This window comes from Lingula anatina, chromosome 6 (assembly GCF_051362555.1).
Source record: "Lingula anatina isolate TDL-2025a chromosome 6, LinAna3.0, whole genome shotgun sequence".
Classification (NCBI taxonomy): domain Eukaryota; kingdom Metazoa; phylum Brachiopoda; class Lingulata; order Lingulida; family Lingulidae; genus Lingula; species Lingula anatina.
This window is the reverse complement of record NC_141772.1, coordinates 9,349,411-9,366,105: the sequence shown is the minus strand read 5'-3', so window position 1 is coordinate 9,366,105 and position 16,695 is coordinate 9,349,411. Positions and strand designations below refer to the sequence as shown.

General features: G+C 38.2%; 1 protein-coding gene across 3 annotated transcripts in view; it reads left to right on the top strand.

The window, feature by feature from the left end:
• The first annotated feature begins 575 nt into the window (after positions 1-575).
• Positions 576-16,695, top strand: part of LOC106158956 (cysteinyl leukotriene receptor 2) — a 39,427-nt gene continuing 23,307 nt past the window's right edge. Inside the window, exons 1-3 of one of the 3 annotated variants that reach the window (XM_087015736.1) lie at positions 576-1,202; positions 5,685-5,815; positions 6,065-6,113. The gene's annotated coding sequence lies outside the window, so the exon portion shown is untranslated. The remainder of the gene's footprint in view (positions 1,203-5,684; positions 5,816-6,064; positions 6,114-16,695) is intronic. The other 2 variants (XM_087015737.1, XM_087015735.1) reach the window with 2 other exon arrangements.

Genomic DNA, 16,695 nt, shown 5'->3' with positions numbered 1-16,695 from the left:
CTAGTATATTTGATTTTCTGTCACATAGTTAAACGTAATTTTTTATTTCGGTTTTGCTCTTTTCCCTACAAATGAGCAGTTGTTGTGCTTGAAGTGAAAATTAGTTTAAAACTTGAAAAGATGGAGCTTGGAGAGGATAAATTTTGGCGCCAAACCAAATTGAATATTTAGAACGTCAAAATTAAAAAGTAGGGATCCCTCGAAGTGTTAAAAGCAGGTGTTCAGTTCTTTGGAATCGATATAGCGCCTAATGACTATTTAGCCGAAATATTAGAGAGAGAACAAGAAGCAGGGGGGTATTTCTTTGCAGCAACGTCCTTCATTCATTAACCTGACTACTGTAAATTGACAGTAATGCTTGCTTCTATCGCCTGTGTTAGCCAATCCTAGACGTTTCCGTGCCCACGACCGTTGCATCATCACAGAAGTCAACGTTCGTTTTCACATACTGTCTTGGAAACAGTTGCTACAAGTCCCTATTATGTAATTTGTACCATCAGTGTGGATTTCCTGAAGGATCATTGGACAATCCCGATCCAAGACATGGGTGAACTTGTATAAAGGTTGATGGTATTACTGTTGATCAGCACAACTCCACCGAGCGGCCACAGCCAACGATCAACAACAAATAGACGTGAACTGTGAAACTGTTGAAACCTTATGGGAATTGATGCGCGAAGAAAGATATATGAGTACATGTATTGAAATGTCTTATATCTGAATTCAACCTGATTCAGCCTTTGAAGCTACTGTGGCATCAGCCTATACTTCATACAAGCGAGCACCTGTTGCGGGTAGATTGTGTTTACTTGGTGTGATTTCCTGTTTGTATTGATGTTGCACAATCTTGCAGTTCTTCTTAAACTCTCTGACTTTTGATTTAGGCCGCTATAAGCATACCTGATCTTAGCTACGTCGGTAAGGATCATTCCTTGGAGGTCGTGCACACGTGATCCTCATTTCAACAACTCACCGTTAGCTACTGATTTGCTTTTAATGTGGCCTGATCCTCCTATTTGCTGAACTGTATTTTTCATCGTTGCAGAACGCTTACGTTTTATAGCGATCAACCACTTGAAAACTCTCTAATCGGGGTAAATGCCCGCCATATGTCGGAACTTTCTGCAGGCAATTTTAGGACTCGAAACCCCACCCAGTAGATCACAGATGAATATGTAGAAACTTACGACCAGAAACGGAAGGTAGGTAGTGGATTTTTATAACTTATGGGCCTTTTGCCTAACTTTTTTGTTATGTTCACTGAGAGAAATATGATAGGCGTATTCACTTGAATGACGGCACAACAGTTTTATGCAATACAATAACAGGAAACTATTGGTAGACGAAGATGTGAAAAGATCGAAAAATACAGTGTTTCTGAGAACGAGAATCAATTTTTTCTTGTCCGTTTCTTGAAAACGAAACACATGATTCACATGTATCATAACAGATAATGACAAACTCTCACCTAAACTAAAGCAGGGGAAGTCCGTGCAGAATGTTTGGCAGAATTACGCTGTACAGCCAGGGGTGGATAACGAGGCAAACCATCCCCAACCCCACCCCACCCCAACCCCCATAAATGGTTAAGTCCAGTACATTTTGATGGAAACGGCTTCATTAGTGAAATGAAGCTGTTGGAATTTGAGAAGAGGCAACTGCATTGATATTTCGTGTCTACAGATATGTATTGGGGCATTTTCTGCAAGGAAATATTTCTTTTACTGCAGTTCTAAGCTTGGGTGTACTTTGTGGTATTAGTCAGATGTTATTCTTTGTAAAATTGTATATGTTATTATTTGTAATATATTTGTTCCACGCTGCCTTTAACAACACTTTGGCAGTGGCACGCGTTTTCCTTTTCATGTGATCGTTTTTTTTCTGAAAAGCAGCGTCGCACAAGATCCTCACCGCAGCGGTGAAATCCAACACACACTCCATTCATAGAAGCTAGCGATCAACTGATTTATTGCCTCATGTGTCATTACTTAATCTCTCCGGTTTCAAGTTTACGAGGATAAATATTAGAATATCAAGTTTAAGTTTTCTGTCTAACTCCCTTGCGCATGTTTTTGGCAATCAATCGTTGGAGTAATCAGCAATCTTCCATGGAGGGACTATATAATATATGGGATTCGATATTTGATTTACATATCCTACTCTTAACCGCGAGCTTGAAACTAACCAAACGTTATCGCCTCTTTTCTGTCATAAACAGCAAAACACTGATGGTATCAAACACATGTATCTATCTAACTTTTCAACTATTTGTCGCTGTCTGGTTTCTTAGAATCCTTGACCGTGTAAGCAAGGTGGCAATGAATGAGATAACGTTTGGCAATGAAACGTCATGACACCATGCTTCTTCTTGAAAAAAGCTTACAGTGTTAGGTAATAAAGATGTTAATATGGCTATTCATGAATTTGAAGATACTTGCAATTGTATCTTTGACTTACTTAAAACACGCCATCAGAATTTACTAACTTCTCAGCAAAAAATGTGGATTTAGGTAAAATAAACACGATTACCTAAATTTATTTCAGATTAAATTCGAATGCAATAAAAAGACTAAGTGGCATCTACGCGCGAGCGAAGTGTTGGTCAAGCTGTCGGGGAATCACGGGTTTGTGAAGTCTGGAAACCCTTCTAAACATGATGTGCACTGCATACTGGTACTGTAGGTGCGTTTGTAACACGCGTTCACTTCAATTATAAGAGTAAAATATAAGAGTTGGGTATCATGTCCACATAAGTTCATTATTTGTTACAAACGCCCTATATTTTATCCCACTGCATCAGTTTGGATACCACAAGTGGTACATGATAAAGTTTGATGTATACTTTATCATGTACCAGGGTATATATAGCGCTGAATCAATACGTCCAGACAGTGTTAAAGATGCGGGAGGTTAGATATCAGTTTTATTCATTTGGGTAATTGGAATAAGTTGGAGTTTTTTGCCTTTAAATTTGCATCAGATCCTACATAATATTGCGCGTGATAGACTTTATACTATGTTAATATTGTTAGCAAAGTGGAGACTCGTTATAAGTCTATTTGATAAAAACTTTCGTCCATTGAAGATCCCGTCAACGCGTGGTTTGTGACAGCTGCAGGAGTCTCTCATGGAGATACAAAATACAGCTTTGGGTTCATGCCGGTGTAACGAAACTGAAGGTCCGCGTAACAGAAAGTCCGCCCTCCTTTTTGTTACAATGGTTAGGGTTAACCTAACCTAATTGGGTCAAAATCTAGGGCGAGACTTACCTGTACAAATGAATGGGAAGCGGAATCTCGATCATGGGGGACTCTGGCACGTTACACCGGTGCTGGTCCTGGGCCTTCTTGCGTTTTACCTACATGTACCAGTAGTTCGTTAAAAATTCTTTTCAAGGTCGATGTTTTCTCATATTTGAGTGTTACAAGCCCCAAGAAAGAATGATTCCCGTGACACCCATGCTGAGAAACGACGACAATTTCTTCTGACATATGACAAGTCTAGGGAAATTAATTCACCTGAAATAAACAACAAAGTTTAAGGGGGAAGAGTATTGCCAAGGGAAGTACCCCAAGGAAATTATAATGACAGTATTTGCCTTCTGTAAGATTTCAGAGAAATTAGTCGGGCGAGGTTCTGCAAAGAGTCAGTGCCATGGGAAATATTCTTGGCAATGGATTATGAAGTAAATGAATCAACGCAGCTGCATGTTGCGATTTGAATTTTTTTCTAATATAAGGCAAGTCACATTTCTACTTTTTCATCATACCATTTCAGCATTTCTTGAATTATGTGAAACGTCTTGGGACTCACGTAGAATATATTTGCTGAACCCGTCGATCATAAAAAATGGCGATTGGAGAGCATTTTTGAAAATAGTCGACAAAATAATAATAATAATAATAATAATAATAATAATAATAATAAAAACAATGGTCCTTAAAACTATCAACATAAAGCGTAGCCGTTTGTGTATATTCTCCTTTTTTGGTCTCCTATCTATCCACTCTCCAAATATCATATCATTAATGTACATGTACTTGCCAACGCACTTCTGTCAAGGGAGATGATCAAAGAATTGCAGGCCACTTTAAGAACCGATTTCACTTTGATGTCGAAAAGACGGTCAATTTGATATCTGGACAACAGGCAATCTGGGGATGTCTTGGTCATTAAATAGATGGACGTCGTTTGTTTTCTCGGCGTTATTTATGGACGGAGTTAGCACAGTGGCAGTTCTTGGAATGGTCACTCTTTTGGTTACAGAGTTTGATGTTCTTATTTAAAACTTCTGGTCATTCTTGTAGCATAATGTTGCTGTAAGCGTTTACTCTATTACAAGAAAACATTGCAAATGAAAATAAAGAACAAAATTAAGAACAGAGATTCTATTTAAGCTGCTCCTATATGTACCATCAAAGTATTGGCCACCAAACATTTAGTTGTTCAAAGGTGCAAAGTTGTTACCAAATACTGTAGCACCGACGGCTTGTTGTTGATCTGATAAATAATTCGAATTAAACATACCAAATTGTGAAATTAATCCCGCTTCCGATTGAATTTATGATGCCTGGTGCGCGGCTTCACTTATTTCCTAATGTGCAGGACCGAGCAAGTTCACACTTGGGTCACGTGGACCGATTCACACTATGGTACGTTAAAGTTTGGGTCTGTTGATCATGATCTTTGTAGTCATTTATTTTCAACCTGTTGAACTGAAACTCCGTCTCTCTCTCTCTCTCTCCTTTAGCCGGTGTGACAGGAATGGTAAGCTGCAAGGAACCGTTGTCCTTTTCCCCTTACTTTTTACAGGTGACATTCGTCGTCCCAACTACTGATCCCGATACTTCCGGCTATGAGACTCCGGACTACCATTCTTGCCACTTGATGTTAATTGTAATAGCAACTTTAACTTTAGCTACGAACAATTCTTACGGCAATGGGATCGATAAATATATACACAAGTCAAGTGTTGACGGACTCAGAACAGCACCAGCTTGCTTAGGTTGTGTCTTGGCTTCACCAGCTATGATTAATGACTATTGATTGGGATTTTGTTTTATTCATTTTACCCGATGCTACTCCCGAGGACCAGAAAAAAGTTCTTTGGTTGAGTCATTCTGAAACCTGTACTACAGCTCTAAAACTACTCTCTGGACGGTGAAGATCTGTACGGCATCTGCATAGTTAACTGCTGCTTTACATTGTATTGAGTATTAAAATAATTAGTAATCATTTTCTTTTTACATACTCGGTAGATAATGTTCTTAGAATGTGTTCTTGCTCAATGAAGTTCGCAATCAAAAATCTGTGAAAATGTTTCAAAACCATGTGTGTCTCAGCTACTTTTAGAACACTGTGAGAACATGTTATTTCATCTTTTCCTTTGCTAAATAAATAAATAAATAATAAATTAAATTAATTAAAAGAATTGACGGGATTGCTTATAACAAGGCTAGGGAAATAATTCTATATTATTCTTCAAAGCCAAGAACATGCAGTAGCGACTTTTTCTGACCAAATAACTCATTATATCTTACATGAGAAATTATTTCATACAAAGGACTACATGGTCCCAACCATGAAAGCATAGTTATACTTTCATGCTCTACCTGAACACAGATGCGTCACGCTTTAGACGGGGAGATTTCATGCCGTATATCTGGTTCATTTCCTTATTTCAGATTAAATTCAAATGCAATAAAATAGACTTAGTGGCATCTACACGCGAGCGAAGTGTTGGTCGAACTGTCGACTGACCGAATGGTTTGTGGAGTCTGGAAACCCTTCGAAACATGATGTGCAGTGTATACTGGTAGGTGCGTTTGTAACACGCGTTCACTTCAATTACTTATTACAGTCACTGCCAGGACAGAATACTCTATCTGCTGGTACTTTATTTTTCTCCATTCCACGTGTATACTTTATATCTCAAAGCATAATTCTCAAATTACACGCAATTTGTTGCAAATCTGATACTACGCACTTGGTGACACTAATCAATGATCGATTACTTTCACGATGGGCAATGTTATTTTTTTCTGTAAAATTTTTCTATCGGCAGTGCATGCTGTATTTAAACGTCGCAGAGGACTGGTGTAGCAGAGTTAAAGGTAAACCACATAGCTTAGTTGATAAATTAAAGGTGATTTTATTATGCATTAAGGGGTTTAAACTATCGCGGTGTTGTGCTAGACATGTTAACGCTGAAAATTTTCATTGGCCAAGAGTGAAACGTTCAGACTCCCTAGTCGAGCAACTTTTAACGAGTTGCTTTTATCCATTCTATTTTTCTACCATATTCATTTCAGAGGTTGGTTTTATTTTGTATACAGCAGTTAGTGCTCCATACACTTTCTCTCTCTCTCTCTCTCTCTCTCTCTCTCTCTCTGTGGGTAATACGTAAATGTGATAGGTTGCACATTAGGATTTCCACTGGGTTCATTAAAAAGCACAAAGAATATCAGTTAGGACTAATTGGTCGACATTTTTTCCGTCTCAGATTAATTAATGGCTGACGTGGAAACTAAACGCACGGGCTAAAGACGGGATGGGCTCACACACTGTATTAAGACAATTAAGCCTCCGTTCAATTTGGGATTCTGGTTTTCTCTAATGCTACGTACAAGTATTTGTCCAAGCACGGTCATTACGCGCAAGTCACACGTGTATCACGACTGGAAGATAATGTTATGGAAAACAAACCCTGAGCTCATGACTACTTTGACGTCTTTTCGAATATCAAGCTCCAATTAGGTGAACGAAACGCCGTGTATTTATAATTAACGGAAATATATTGGTTATAGGAAACACATACCGATACAGGTTATACAGGGCAAAATAAGGAATTAAAATTCTCCTTAACTCATATATGTAACTGCAACGTTTCTCAAAAAAGGAATAGTATCTCTTGGGGATGCTTTTGATGTAAAGGGAAACTAACGGGAATGTCGTAGAATGTCACTGGCACAAGAACGCACCCCATTAGCCTTCAGAACTGCCAATTAGTCGGCAAAGAGATTCTGTGAATTTTTTCACTAGAGAATACAATAAATCCGTAATTTATTCGGCTATAAAGATGCAGTCGCTGCCGTTAGTTTCATTTTTTTATCTATAATTTGTACATTTATTACACCAACTTATTTTAGGTCTCTCTCTCTCTCTCTCATTGTGATGTTAGACAGGTATACCAACAGCACAGGCTAATTGATATCTATAGACCGGAAGATGAGCACCATTAGGCAATCTTCAGTTTTTATATATCGGGAGTAAGGGGTCGTTTAGGGCCAGAGAGGGCTGGGTGGGTTTATCATCTTGCACGTTGTTAAAAAACAAAAGGTCGCCTTTTATAAACATAACTTTCATAAGTTAGCTAGCTCGTGGCTATGATCAACCAATTTTAGCTAAAGTTAATGCTCCAACATTATTTCGTGGGTTTTGGTGCACAGATATGTTAGCCTGCATAAGCGTTAACCCCAGAAAAATCTTAACCTTTCTTCTAACCTTTTCACATGTTCCACTCTCACATTATAATGTCAAACATGCAGTGCATTTAAGTTTTTTGTTCTCTTTAATATCTTTAGTGATTGATTGATATGTTATATCAAGTGAGTGTGCATTTGAGCCGAAATCTCTAATCAGAAATATCAGTGCGTTATGTCATAGTCAGATGTGGTATCAGTTAATGCTAAAAACGCACTAGATTTTCTTGTCTGATATCATACCCCCGTACATCTCAGGAAGCTAGACAGAATCATTTTGTTTTTTTCCTCACAGAACTTGCACTGCTATCTAGTATCGGTAACTTCATCTTTTTAACATTGATCTGAATTTCATACTGTAATTGATAACTGTATTGGTGATCATGCAGTAACAGAGAGTGGATAATGATACTACAGTATGTGAATAACAGGGCACGTGTTGCTGACGTAGAAGCCTCGAGATGAAATGTCTTCAAATTGTTCTCATGACCTCATTGAATTCGACATCCTAACTTTGTGAATGGTATCACACAAATGTTTGTCTGGCATTTTTAACGACAATTTCTAAGGAATCTTAAAGAATTTACCAGACAGGAGTTCGGACATTATGTATCACTATAATAAGTGAATTTGATCATCAGAATATTTGTTTTTGTTTTTTTTTTGAAAATATGATATTTGTCACGGAATGCTGACAACGGTTTATATTGGGCGGTGTTGTCTTCTTGCTGCGAAATAACCCTTGATTTTGTTTTCATTTGCCACGAGAAAACCTTAGCTTATGAATCCAACTTCAAGGAAATAATGTGCTTGAGACGCAATTTGGTAATATCATGAAACAAAAAATCAAAATATTGTCAAAACGTTATGACACCAACAGTCAAGTATGCTGGCAGGAAGCTATTGCAACCCACGTAGTAGTTTGTTTGGAGACACATGTGACGTACACCGTTAGATTAATACTAGTATATATTAAAGTACAGAGCTAATTGAAACAGAAATAGAACTCCAAAGAAAAAAATTGCAGGAATCTACGTAAAACTGGGGAATGTCTCAAAGTACTCACGCCTACGTCATGATCTTTGTCGTGGTTGCCAACCATCAGCCACGGGGTAAGATTAACCTTTTGTAACATTGTCTCTATCTTTCGCTTGAACTTTCCACAAGGTCCTGGACATCCGGGCAACTGGTCAACACATCAAAAGAATCCACTGACCGTGGTTGCTGTATGTAGATTTTATTGCTTTGATCGGTTTGATTACTTCCGAAGGTTAATGCAGATCATATTCTATACTATTGTGTTATTACCACGGTCTGTTAAATCTGACTTCCACCTGCAGTGAGACGCGAGAAACTACAAAGAGAACTCAGAACCGATGGCGACAAGAGCTGAACATTGCGTTGTTTAACTACCTTCCGTGCGAGAAATAATGGGGACAAAGATAAAAAATGTTTAAAGTTTTACGTAACTTGTGGTTTGTTAATTTTCTTTTGGACAATATTTAATTTTGCGGCGTTTTTCAAGGGTCAGTTTTTACCGACTCGGCCAGAAGAAAGAGAAAAATGGTCTGAAGTTTCTAGAAGTCTGATCGACCTAAAAAAACCGATGGATAGGGGGAACAAAACCCTAAACGCATGGCATGTGTGAGTCTTATCACTGATTATATTCACAGAGCTAGCGAAGTACAGACACCCAACACTCATTATTCTCTAGACATCTCTAAACTGTGTTGCTTTAAACGTGGGTCGGTTGCTTGTGTCATTAAATGTGATGTTAGGGCTCATTCCCAATGAAACTATCGTTCTATGCAGATCGATTCAACCCAGCAAGGTCTCTCGCTGAAAGCAATCAGTTTAACAGATAAATGCACCTTTCTCTGGCGTTGAGAAGAACACAGAAATGCCGGTGTTTATAGGAGTTAATCTGTTATACTGATTGCATTCGGCCAGAGTCCCCGCGGTGTTGGATCAATCTACGTAGAAAGATAGTTACATTGGAAATGAGCTCTTACAGTATCGTTACCCGATGCCGTCACAGCTGCCTTCAAGTCCTGCACGCGAACAAAATTGGCTTTGTTTGCAAGGCTAGAATGACGCACGTTGTGTTTCCAGGCTTTTCAACTCTTTCATGGGTGTTGCTGCGGCCGAGGGCGGTGCCGTAAGGAGACAATCGATACAATCAAATTGAACCACACGAAACTGAATAAAATAGCACGGATTCTATACAAAGTTATCAGAAGTCAATGCTTTGAAATTTCTTTGAACATTCTCTAAGTGGTGGTGGGACTTACCAATTACCCCTACATCTAATCTACTAGAGGGATCCAACACAATATGTCTTATGTTGCATCCCAGAACTACTTTTGTTCTGTCACAGAATGGGTGGGCGTGAGAAGAGGTGGAGGTGTCGGGTGAGAGGATGCGGTGTTATACTAACTGGACCCATCATGCTGCATAAAAGTGGGTTTCAATTTTGTAACAATACAGGCCCGTAGCCGGGGGGGGGGGGGTGTTCTGGGAAAAGGTCCACTCTGGGTAAAATTTGATGTAGGTACATGGAGTTTTTTCTGGGAAAAGGTCCACTTTTTAAGAAAAAGAACCCCCCCTTTTGAAATTGCTGGCTACGGGCCTGCAATACATCCAATTTATGCTACGACAGGACGCCATGAATATTTTACACTCAGTACCATAAGCCGGCGTAATTCGGTGCGCACCAGAAGCAACGGGGCCTTGGCCCCTGCCAAGAAACACATGCTTAACTAGAAAAATACAAAGTTTATTGGCAATAACCTGTCTGCTGCCCCGAGAGTGGTCTTGCTAATAAAAGAATAACGGGATTCTAATATGAAATATGACGTTCTCAAACAGAGCGAAGATGCCTTTTATCGCTAGGTATTGGCTGTTCACAGCATGTGTACCCGGAGTGGACAGGGGTACTGCCGATAAGTATAACTAGATTTGTTTAGCTGTTGAAGTCTACATTTTTCTACTAGATGTGAAATGATAAAACTGACTTGTACGTTAATGCGTAGCTATCGTGTCATCGCTTGTTTTAATGTATATCTGTGAGTACATGTACAGGCCGGGCAAAAATATCTGCGACTCGTTACAGAGCTATACTCGTACTGGTAGATCAGGCAGACGACTTAGGCGTGTTGGATACTATATTTCCTACAAAAATTAATATCATTTTAATGTAAGATTTTCGAAATAAATCAGTCTTAAGAGGTTTGTAGTAGAAGAAATTTAATAAAAACCCATTTAGGCTTTTAGACTTTTAGACATTTAGACATTTGGACTCCCGATTTTGCGTGAAATAGGAATGGACAGTCGAAACGCGAAAAACGAAATTAAAATGATATCTATAAGTCGTCTATTTGTCGTTTAACAAAAGTTGTTCTTTTATTATCTGCTAATGGCCTTCGACGGTTTTCAACATATTTGGCAAATCACGATGGATTCGCAACAGGTAGTGATAATGCGTCATAGTCAGGGGGGTGGAGGGTTCCCTTGAGGCAACACGGGCGTACATAGCCAGTCAAACACTATACACTTTCTGCACATGGGCGAACATTTTATTCCTGTGCTGCGTACTAGCAAAGCTATCGTCTCATCGCTTTGATCGTAAAAGAGGTAACCGGTTAATGAGAAAAAAAGAACAATAAATCGATCTTCATATTTCCGCCTTTGGTGGCAAGAAATCCTATTGAGTTACAGTTCAACAATAAAACTCGATCCTTTCGGCATTTACATCTCAGATGAGTTTCTAAGGAGGATACTTTGTGAGAGTGCTATTCGATAAGAGTGACGATGTCCACTTCTAGACCGATTACTTTTCTCCCTGTTTCAGTAAGATTTAAGTTCTGTGTTCACTTACCCTTTTCCCTTTTAAAGCCATGTGCATTTTTGTCTACAACACCCGCACATACCGAAAGCGAGTGAACAAGTGGGAGTTATGGCATTGCAATGTAGCCTCTGAATTGACTTTCTGTATTGACGGTTCTTTAAAATGTCAAACTGGACACTCGATCACTTTTTGTAATTTCTCACGGAACTTTATGTAGCGTCACTGATATATTTGTGGTTTGTTTTTACATTTCCGTGCTTTTTACACACTATTACCACACGCCAATACGGCATACCCATAGTTATCACAACGATGAAAAAAAGTAATAATAAGTAAGTGTATTGCATGACAATTTTTCATGACGGATATTGGCACTTTACAGGCACGAAAGTTTTTGTACTAAAGGTTCCCGGAATGGTTTCTGTCGATGATAAATTTGAAACATCAAATTGTCTGTACACCGAGGGTCATTGAGATCAAAGATTGCACCTAGAATTGGCAACGAACCAAATTACAAATGACAGCGTTTAAAGCCATATTACGAGAGGTTAATCACTATTTATACGGTGATTTTGAGGATTATGGGCGAGAAATAACCTATAATGGGGCGTGACATACACATGTATAACATCATTTCAACAATCGCGTGTACTGATAAGCGTGTTTGGTAAATGGGTACATGACAATTTTTGACCAGTGCATGGTCATTACTAAGCTATTTGGTTGCCATATATATATCCAAACCGTCATTGGTTGAGAAGAAAACCACAAAATATTCCTTTGAACAATTATAGATTACTTTACATTGGCACCCAATATCAGTCTGATATTTTTGTTATCTTAGTGTCCTCTTATAGTTATTTATTTTCATGCTTTGTTGCCTGTGTCTTTGGTGTTAGTAAAATTAAAGTTATTCGAACCCACAATATCAAACAATATATCAAAATGAATTCCTGGGTCTCGTTTCACGAAGCTCTCCTGCCATCTCTTCCATCTCTCCCCTGTTAATTTTCATTTTCCCCATTGAGCTTGTTGCTTGTCAACATAAATCACATAAAAGGATGAACGAAAAAAATGTTTGACTGACAGATAAGCCACATCATTAAACTGGCATCGGTAGATTTATACTGCGCCAATATTAGCTGACACATGTCGCGTCATTTAATTTCTTACAAAATTTCCCATCGGAAATAAAAGATTCGGACGACAAAAGACCTTCAGGTCCAGAGCACACGGTGATAAGCGAGCTGAGGTACCGGCTTTAGCTCACTTAGCATGAGGCTTTGTGTGTTTTATAAATAGTCGAATAGTGATTTACCATACTTAAAACACACACACGTACACACAATAAATAAATAAATAAATACCGTCGACGTCCGACGGGTGAAAGTTTTCATCGTCACCTTAACTTTTGTATAGAATTTGGGAAACGAAAGTTATGATTTAGTTTCAAGAGGTCTTCACAATTTCTTCTGTGCTTTACTTTTTTCACCTAATGGGAATTCCGAATTTTCTTATAAGTATATACGCAACGAGCACATGTACACGGGGATTACGTCTCAAACCTTCTGTTCAGTAAAAGGGTTAGCTTGGAAGAACGGTTCAAATGGTTACTCAAAACAGATATCCTGATGTAAAATAGATGTTATGGTTATAACTTGATTATATTTTATACGAAATAAGTTCGAAGCACGACGTAAATTTTTTATCATACATGTATACAAATGCCCGTCAAAATTAATCAAGAAAGTAAAATTAATAATATGCAAAATAGATAATACTATTCTAACTGTATGTAACGGAGAAGGAAATAATTCGTTTTTGCACATGACACCCTGTGTCTTTTCCCCACCTGTAGGTGCGAAAGTCGTTCTCTAGGCGTTCAAGTCGTCTTAATGATCGTGGCACCTTTTAAAGCAATATGTGTGCCCAGCCGATGTATAACCAACATTCTAGCATTGCCTCCTTCAGCAATATGCAGCAACAGCTTGACTTTGGAGTAATCTACCTAATGCCCACTTACCTCAGCAAAAGAGGAAATTAGAAAGAAATCGTTGATGGCAATTGTATGAATTGACGAGGAAATGAAACCGTTTCTACACACTCACGCAGTTACGTCAAAATGCCCACCATTTCTTTGAATCAGTCATTCAAACATGCACTATTGTTTAGCTGGTTTAGTTGAATTTTAATCTTAAGTAATCTGTTTTTTAGGGATCATGTTATGTCATTGTCATAGATATTGGCATTAGAGCCTTTAAAGATCGATAAGTCTTTCTGAATGAGAGAAAACGAGAGCAATTCTTACAAAGGGAAAGGTTGGCTAATTGCTGTGGTAAGGTTCAAACTGAATAAAAACTTAAATGCAATTATTTTATTTAGAAATGTTTTCAACGAAAACAAACAGAAAGATGTAAAAAGAGGAAAAAAAACGAAAATTGATAACCATTAGTCACTATAAGCATACGCCTTAACATACAAGAGAGCTTCTTTTATTCTCGAATCGCATTTTTGTCACTGTTCACCTATTGATAAAGTAAGTGTTCGATCGTCAGGCTCACATCCCAAGAGAGCGTTTTTAATTTCCTTCATGTCAGTCCCCATGCATTGAAATTGTATGTAGTTTTAACTGCAGGGTATCATCGCTGATCGAAAAAGTTAAATAAACATGCCCTCGTCGCGGATGTATCAATTTGAGGGCAAGGACTGTCATTATAAAACTCGCTGAAATATCATCGGTATAAAGTACAGTTTTAAGTGACTTGTCCCAACCTTGGCATTCTCTTTATATGATAAACTCCATTTCTTAAACCATTCATCGTTTTGGAAAACTAAGTCTCCACAAGAGTGCTTTTATGCAGTGTTCAGTGGTAAAAAAAAATAATAATAATAATAATAATAGTAAATAATAATAAATGAAAACTACTGAACTACTGGGAATAGTTCTGACGTACGGTTACCATAGCAATTTTGGTTACGGATTAGATTCTTTATGTCTTTTAATTCATGAAAATACTAAAAGATCCACCAGGCTTGGATTAGTGTCAAATGCACTTTTTTTCTGAAAACCTTTTGCCAAATAGTTTTACCTGTAACAAAAAAAGTTATACCGTTTCTTGTAGAGTAAAAGCAGACGACATTGGAAACTTATGTAAATGAAAGTAACACATATTGGTCTCTTCTTACTATGGAAGTATGGATGATTCTTCCCAAAATTTCGAAAATGTCTAAATCGTTTTTCTAGTTTATAGATAAATAGACAGTCTTTTAAGCAGAGGTTAAAAAGAGGAAAACCCAAGTAGAGCACCTGTAGGGATCTGGCGTAATCTCTGTAGGCAAAGTACCTGCATGCTTGAACTTTTCCTGGAGTCTTGGAATGTGTTGATCTTGTTTATCACTTTTGAACCAGCTGCAAACTAGCGTTAATCGCTTCATTGTACGAGAGACGATGCGGTTAAAAGATAAATTTCTCTCTCAAAACGTTTTTAGCAAGAGATATATTTGCTCTTTCTGCATGGAAGTTTCGAGCCATGTTGTGGTTGGAAAATTAGCATTATTGTGACAATGTTTTTTTTTTCTAATCCCACCGCTGCCACCATAGAGCAGTTATGCGTGAGGTGAACACTTAAGAGACGGAAGGAAAGGTTGCTCATCAATAGACCATGTCATTTATTTAACAAATACGTGTATTTGACACCCCCCATTTTAGGTTGGAGTCACTGTTTCTGTCACCATAGCCATGACCACCTTCCCAAAATGCTATTTCCCTCAACTTTGCTTACTTATATTTTTTTACAGGAAGTGTAAAGAATTTGTTGCAATTTTTTTTTTTTTTTTTGCACACGCAAGCGATATACTCCGTTACGTTATTCATTCGTAACGTAATAAGCCTCTTAAACCGCCATCTTAGCACATCGAGCATGCTGCACAATCAATACTAGTATCTAATTGTGTTAACAGTATTAGGACTACCAGTATATTTTTCAGTAAAAAATTGATAGTTCGCAAAAAAGACGGACCTCGTCAAAAATCATTTCATTCACATTTGAACTAACACTGTTCGTTGTTGTGCCCATCTTCAAGAGTATCTTCATCAATCACGGTATTCATTGTCTGTAAAACATTTTTCTGATCAGAAATACTAATGCATAATTCATGATCTCTCATCATTTCATGCGGAAATCACCCTGCAGCATTTTTCATAGAACGTCTGATTCACTCCCCGAGCTAGATATCACAATAACGGGATTATTTTTCAACAGTTGCCATTCAGGAATTTGTTTCCATTCTGGCAAAGTACAGGTGCTTTTGTATAATTTCAAATACGTACTTTCCACCAAGTGCTGTGCATTTGTGGCCGCGACTCATACCCTCAAATTGCGGAAATGACGAGCGCAGAAACGGCAAAAAATAAATATTCAGACTAACCTTAACAGAGCGACACGCTTTTAATCTCGCAGGACCGGTAGCGCGCACTAAATCAAGCTTAAGGTCATTTTCTGATCCAATATCGTGATTTACGGATTGACAGGGATTGAAAAACACTTATAGGTAAAGCAAACAGCTGCCCATGAGAAGCAGTCCCTCAAGACCTGACTATGAATATACTTGATTCATTGAAAGAGAAGTATTGGGATGTGCGTTTGTCTGGTCAACCTTAAAAAGGAGCAGTTTTTTTATTAAAGGGTGTTTCGCCTCGTTAATTTTGTTTTCTTTTCTCCCTTTTCCCTCTTTTTTTGTTTTAAAAATACCAATGCGCCAAATTTAAATCTCCGTTGCACTGGATATGTCGTTTTTTAACATGCCTTCTTCGCCAGCGTTTTCATTTGCGAAACGTGCTTTCCTGTATTTATAATTACGGGTTTTGAATATCTATCGTTCAGCATCTTCAATTTCGTAACTTCTTTTTAATCAAATTTAGTTTCTTCTTTTTTCTCTTTCATCTCCCAAACTTCTTTGAAGTTCCGAGCTCCGATTTTCTCATTTGAGTTATCCTGTTTCTATCTTTCATTTAGAGATCTTCATCTTATGATCTTTCCTGCGCATCTGTCATCTGGACATTCATTTTTCCCGTTTCAAACTACTACTACTCGCGTTGGAGAGAAGTGCACGTAATTAATCTGTCTTGATAGAGGGTACATATTTCGCGAGAGGGTGGCAGTGCATTACTCAACATACATGTACATAACGAGACGAAGAACTCGCATTTCCCCGAAAAACACCCATAAAACCGAATAAAGCGTATCACCACGGTCACAGAGGGCGTTCAGAACAAGTTGATACGCGGACTAACAGATCCACGGATCAAATATGGCCGATCCACATAAAACGGAGCCGACTAATCCGCTGATGGTCTACCCGCCTCCA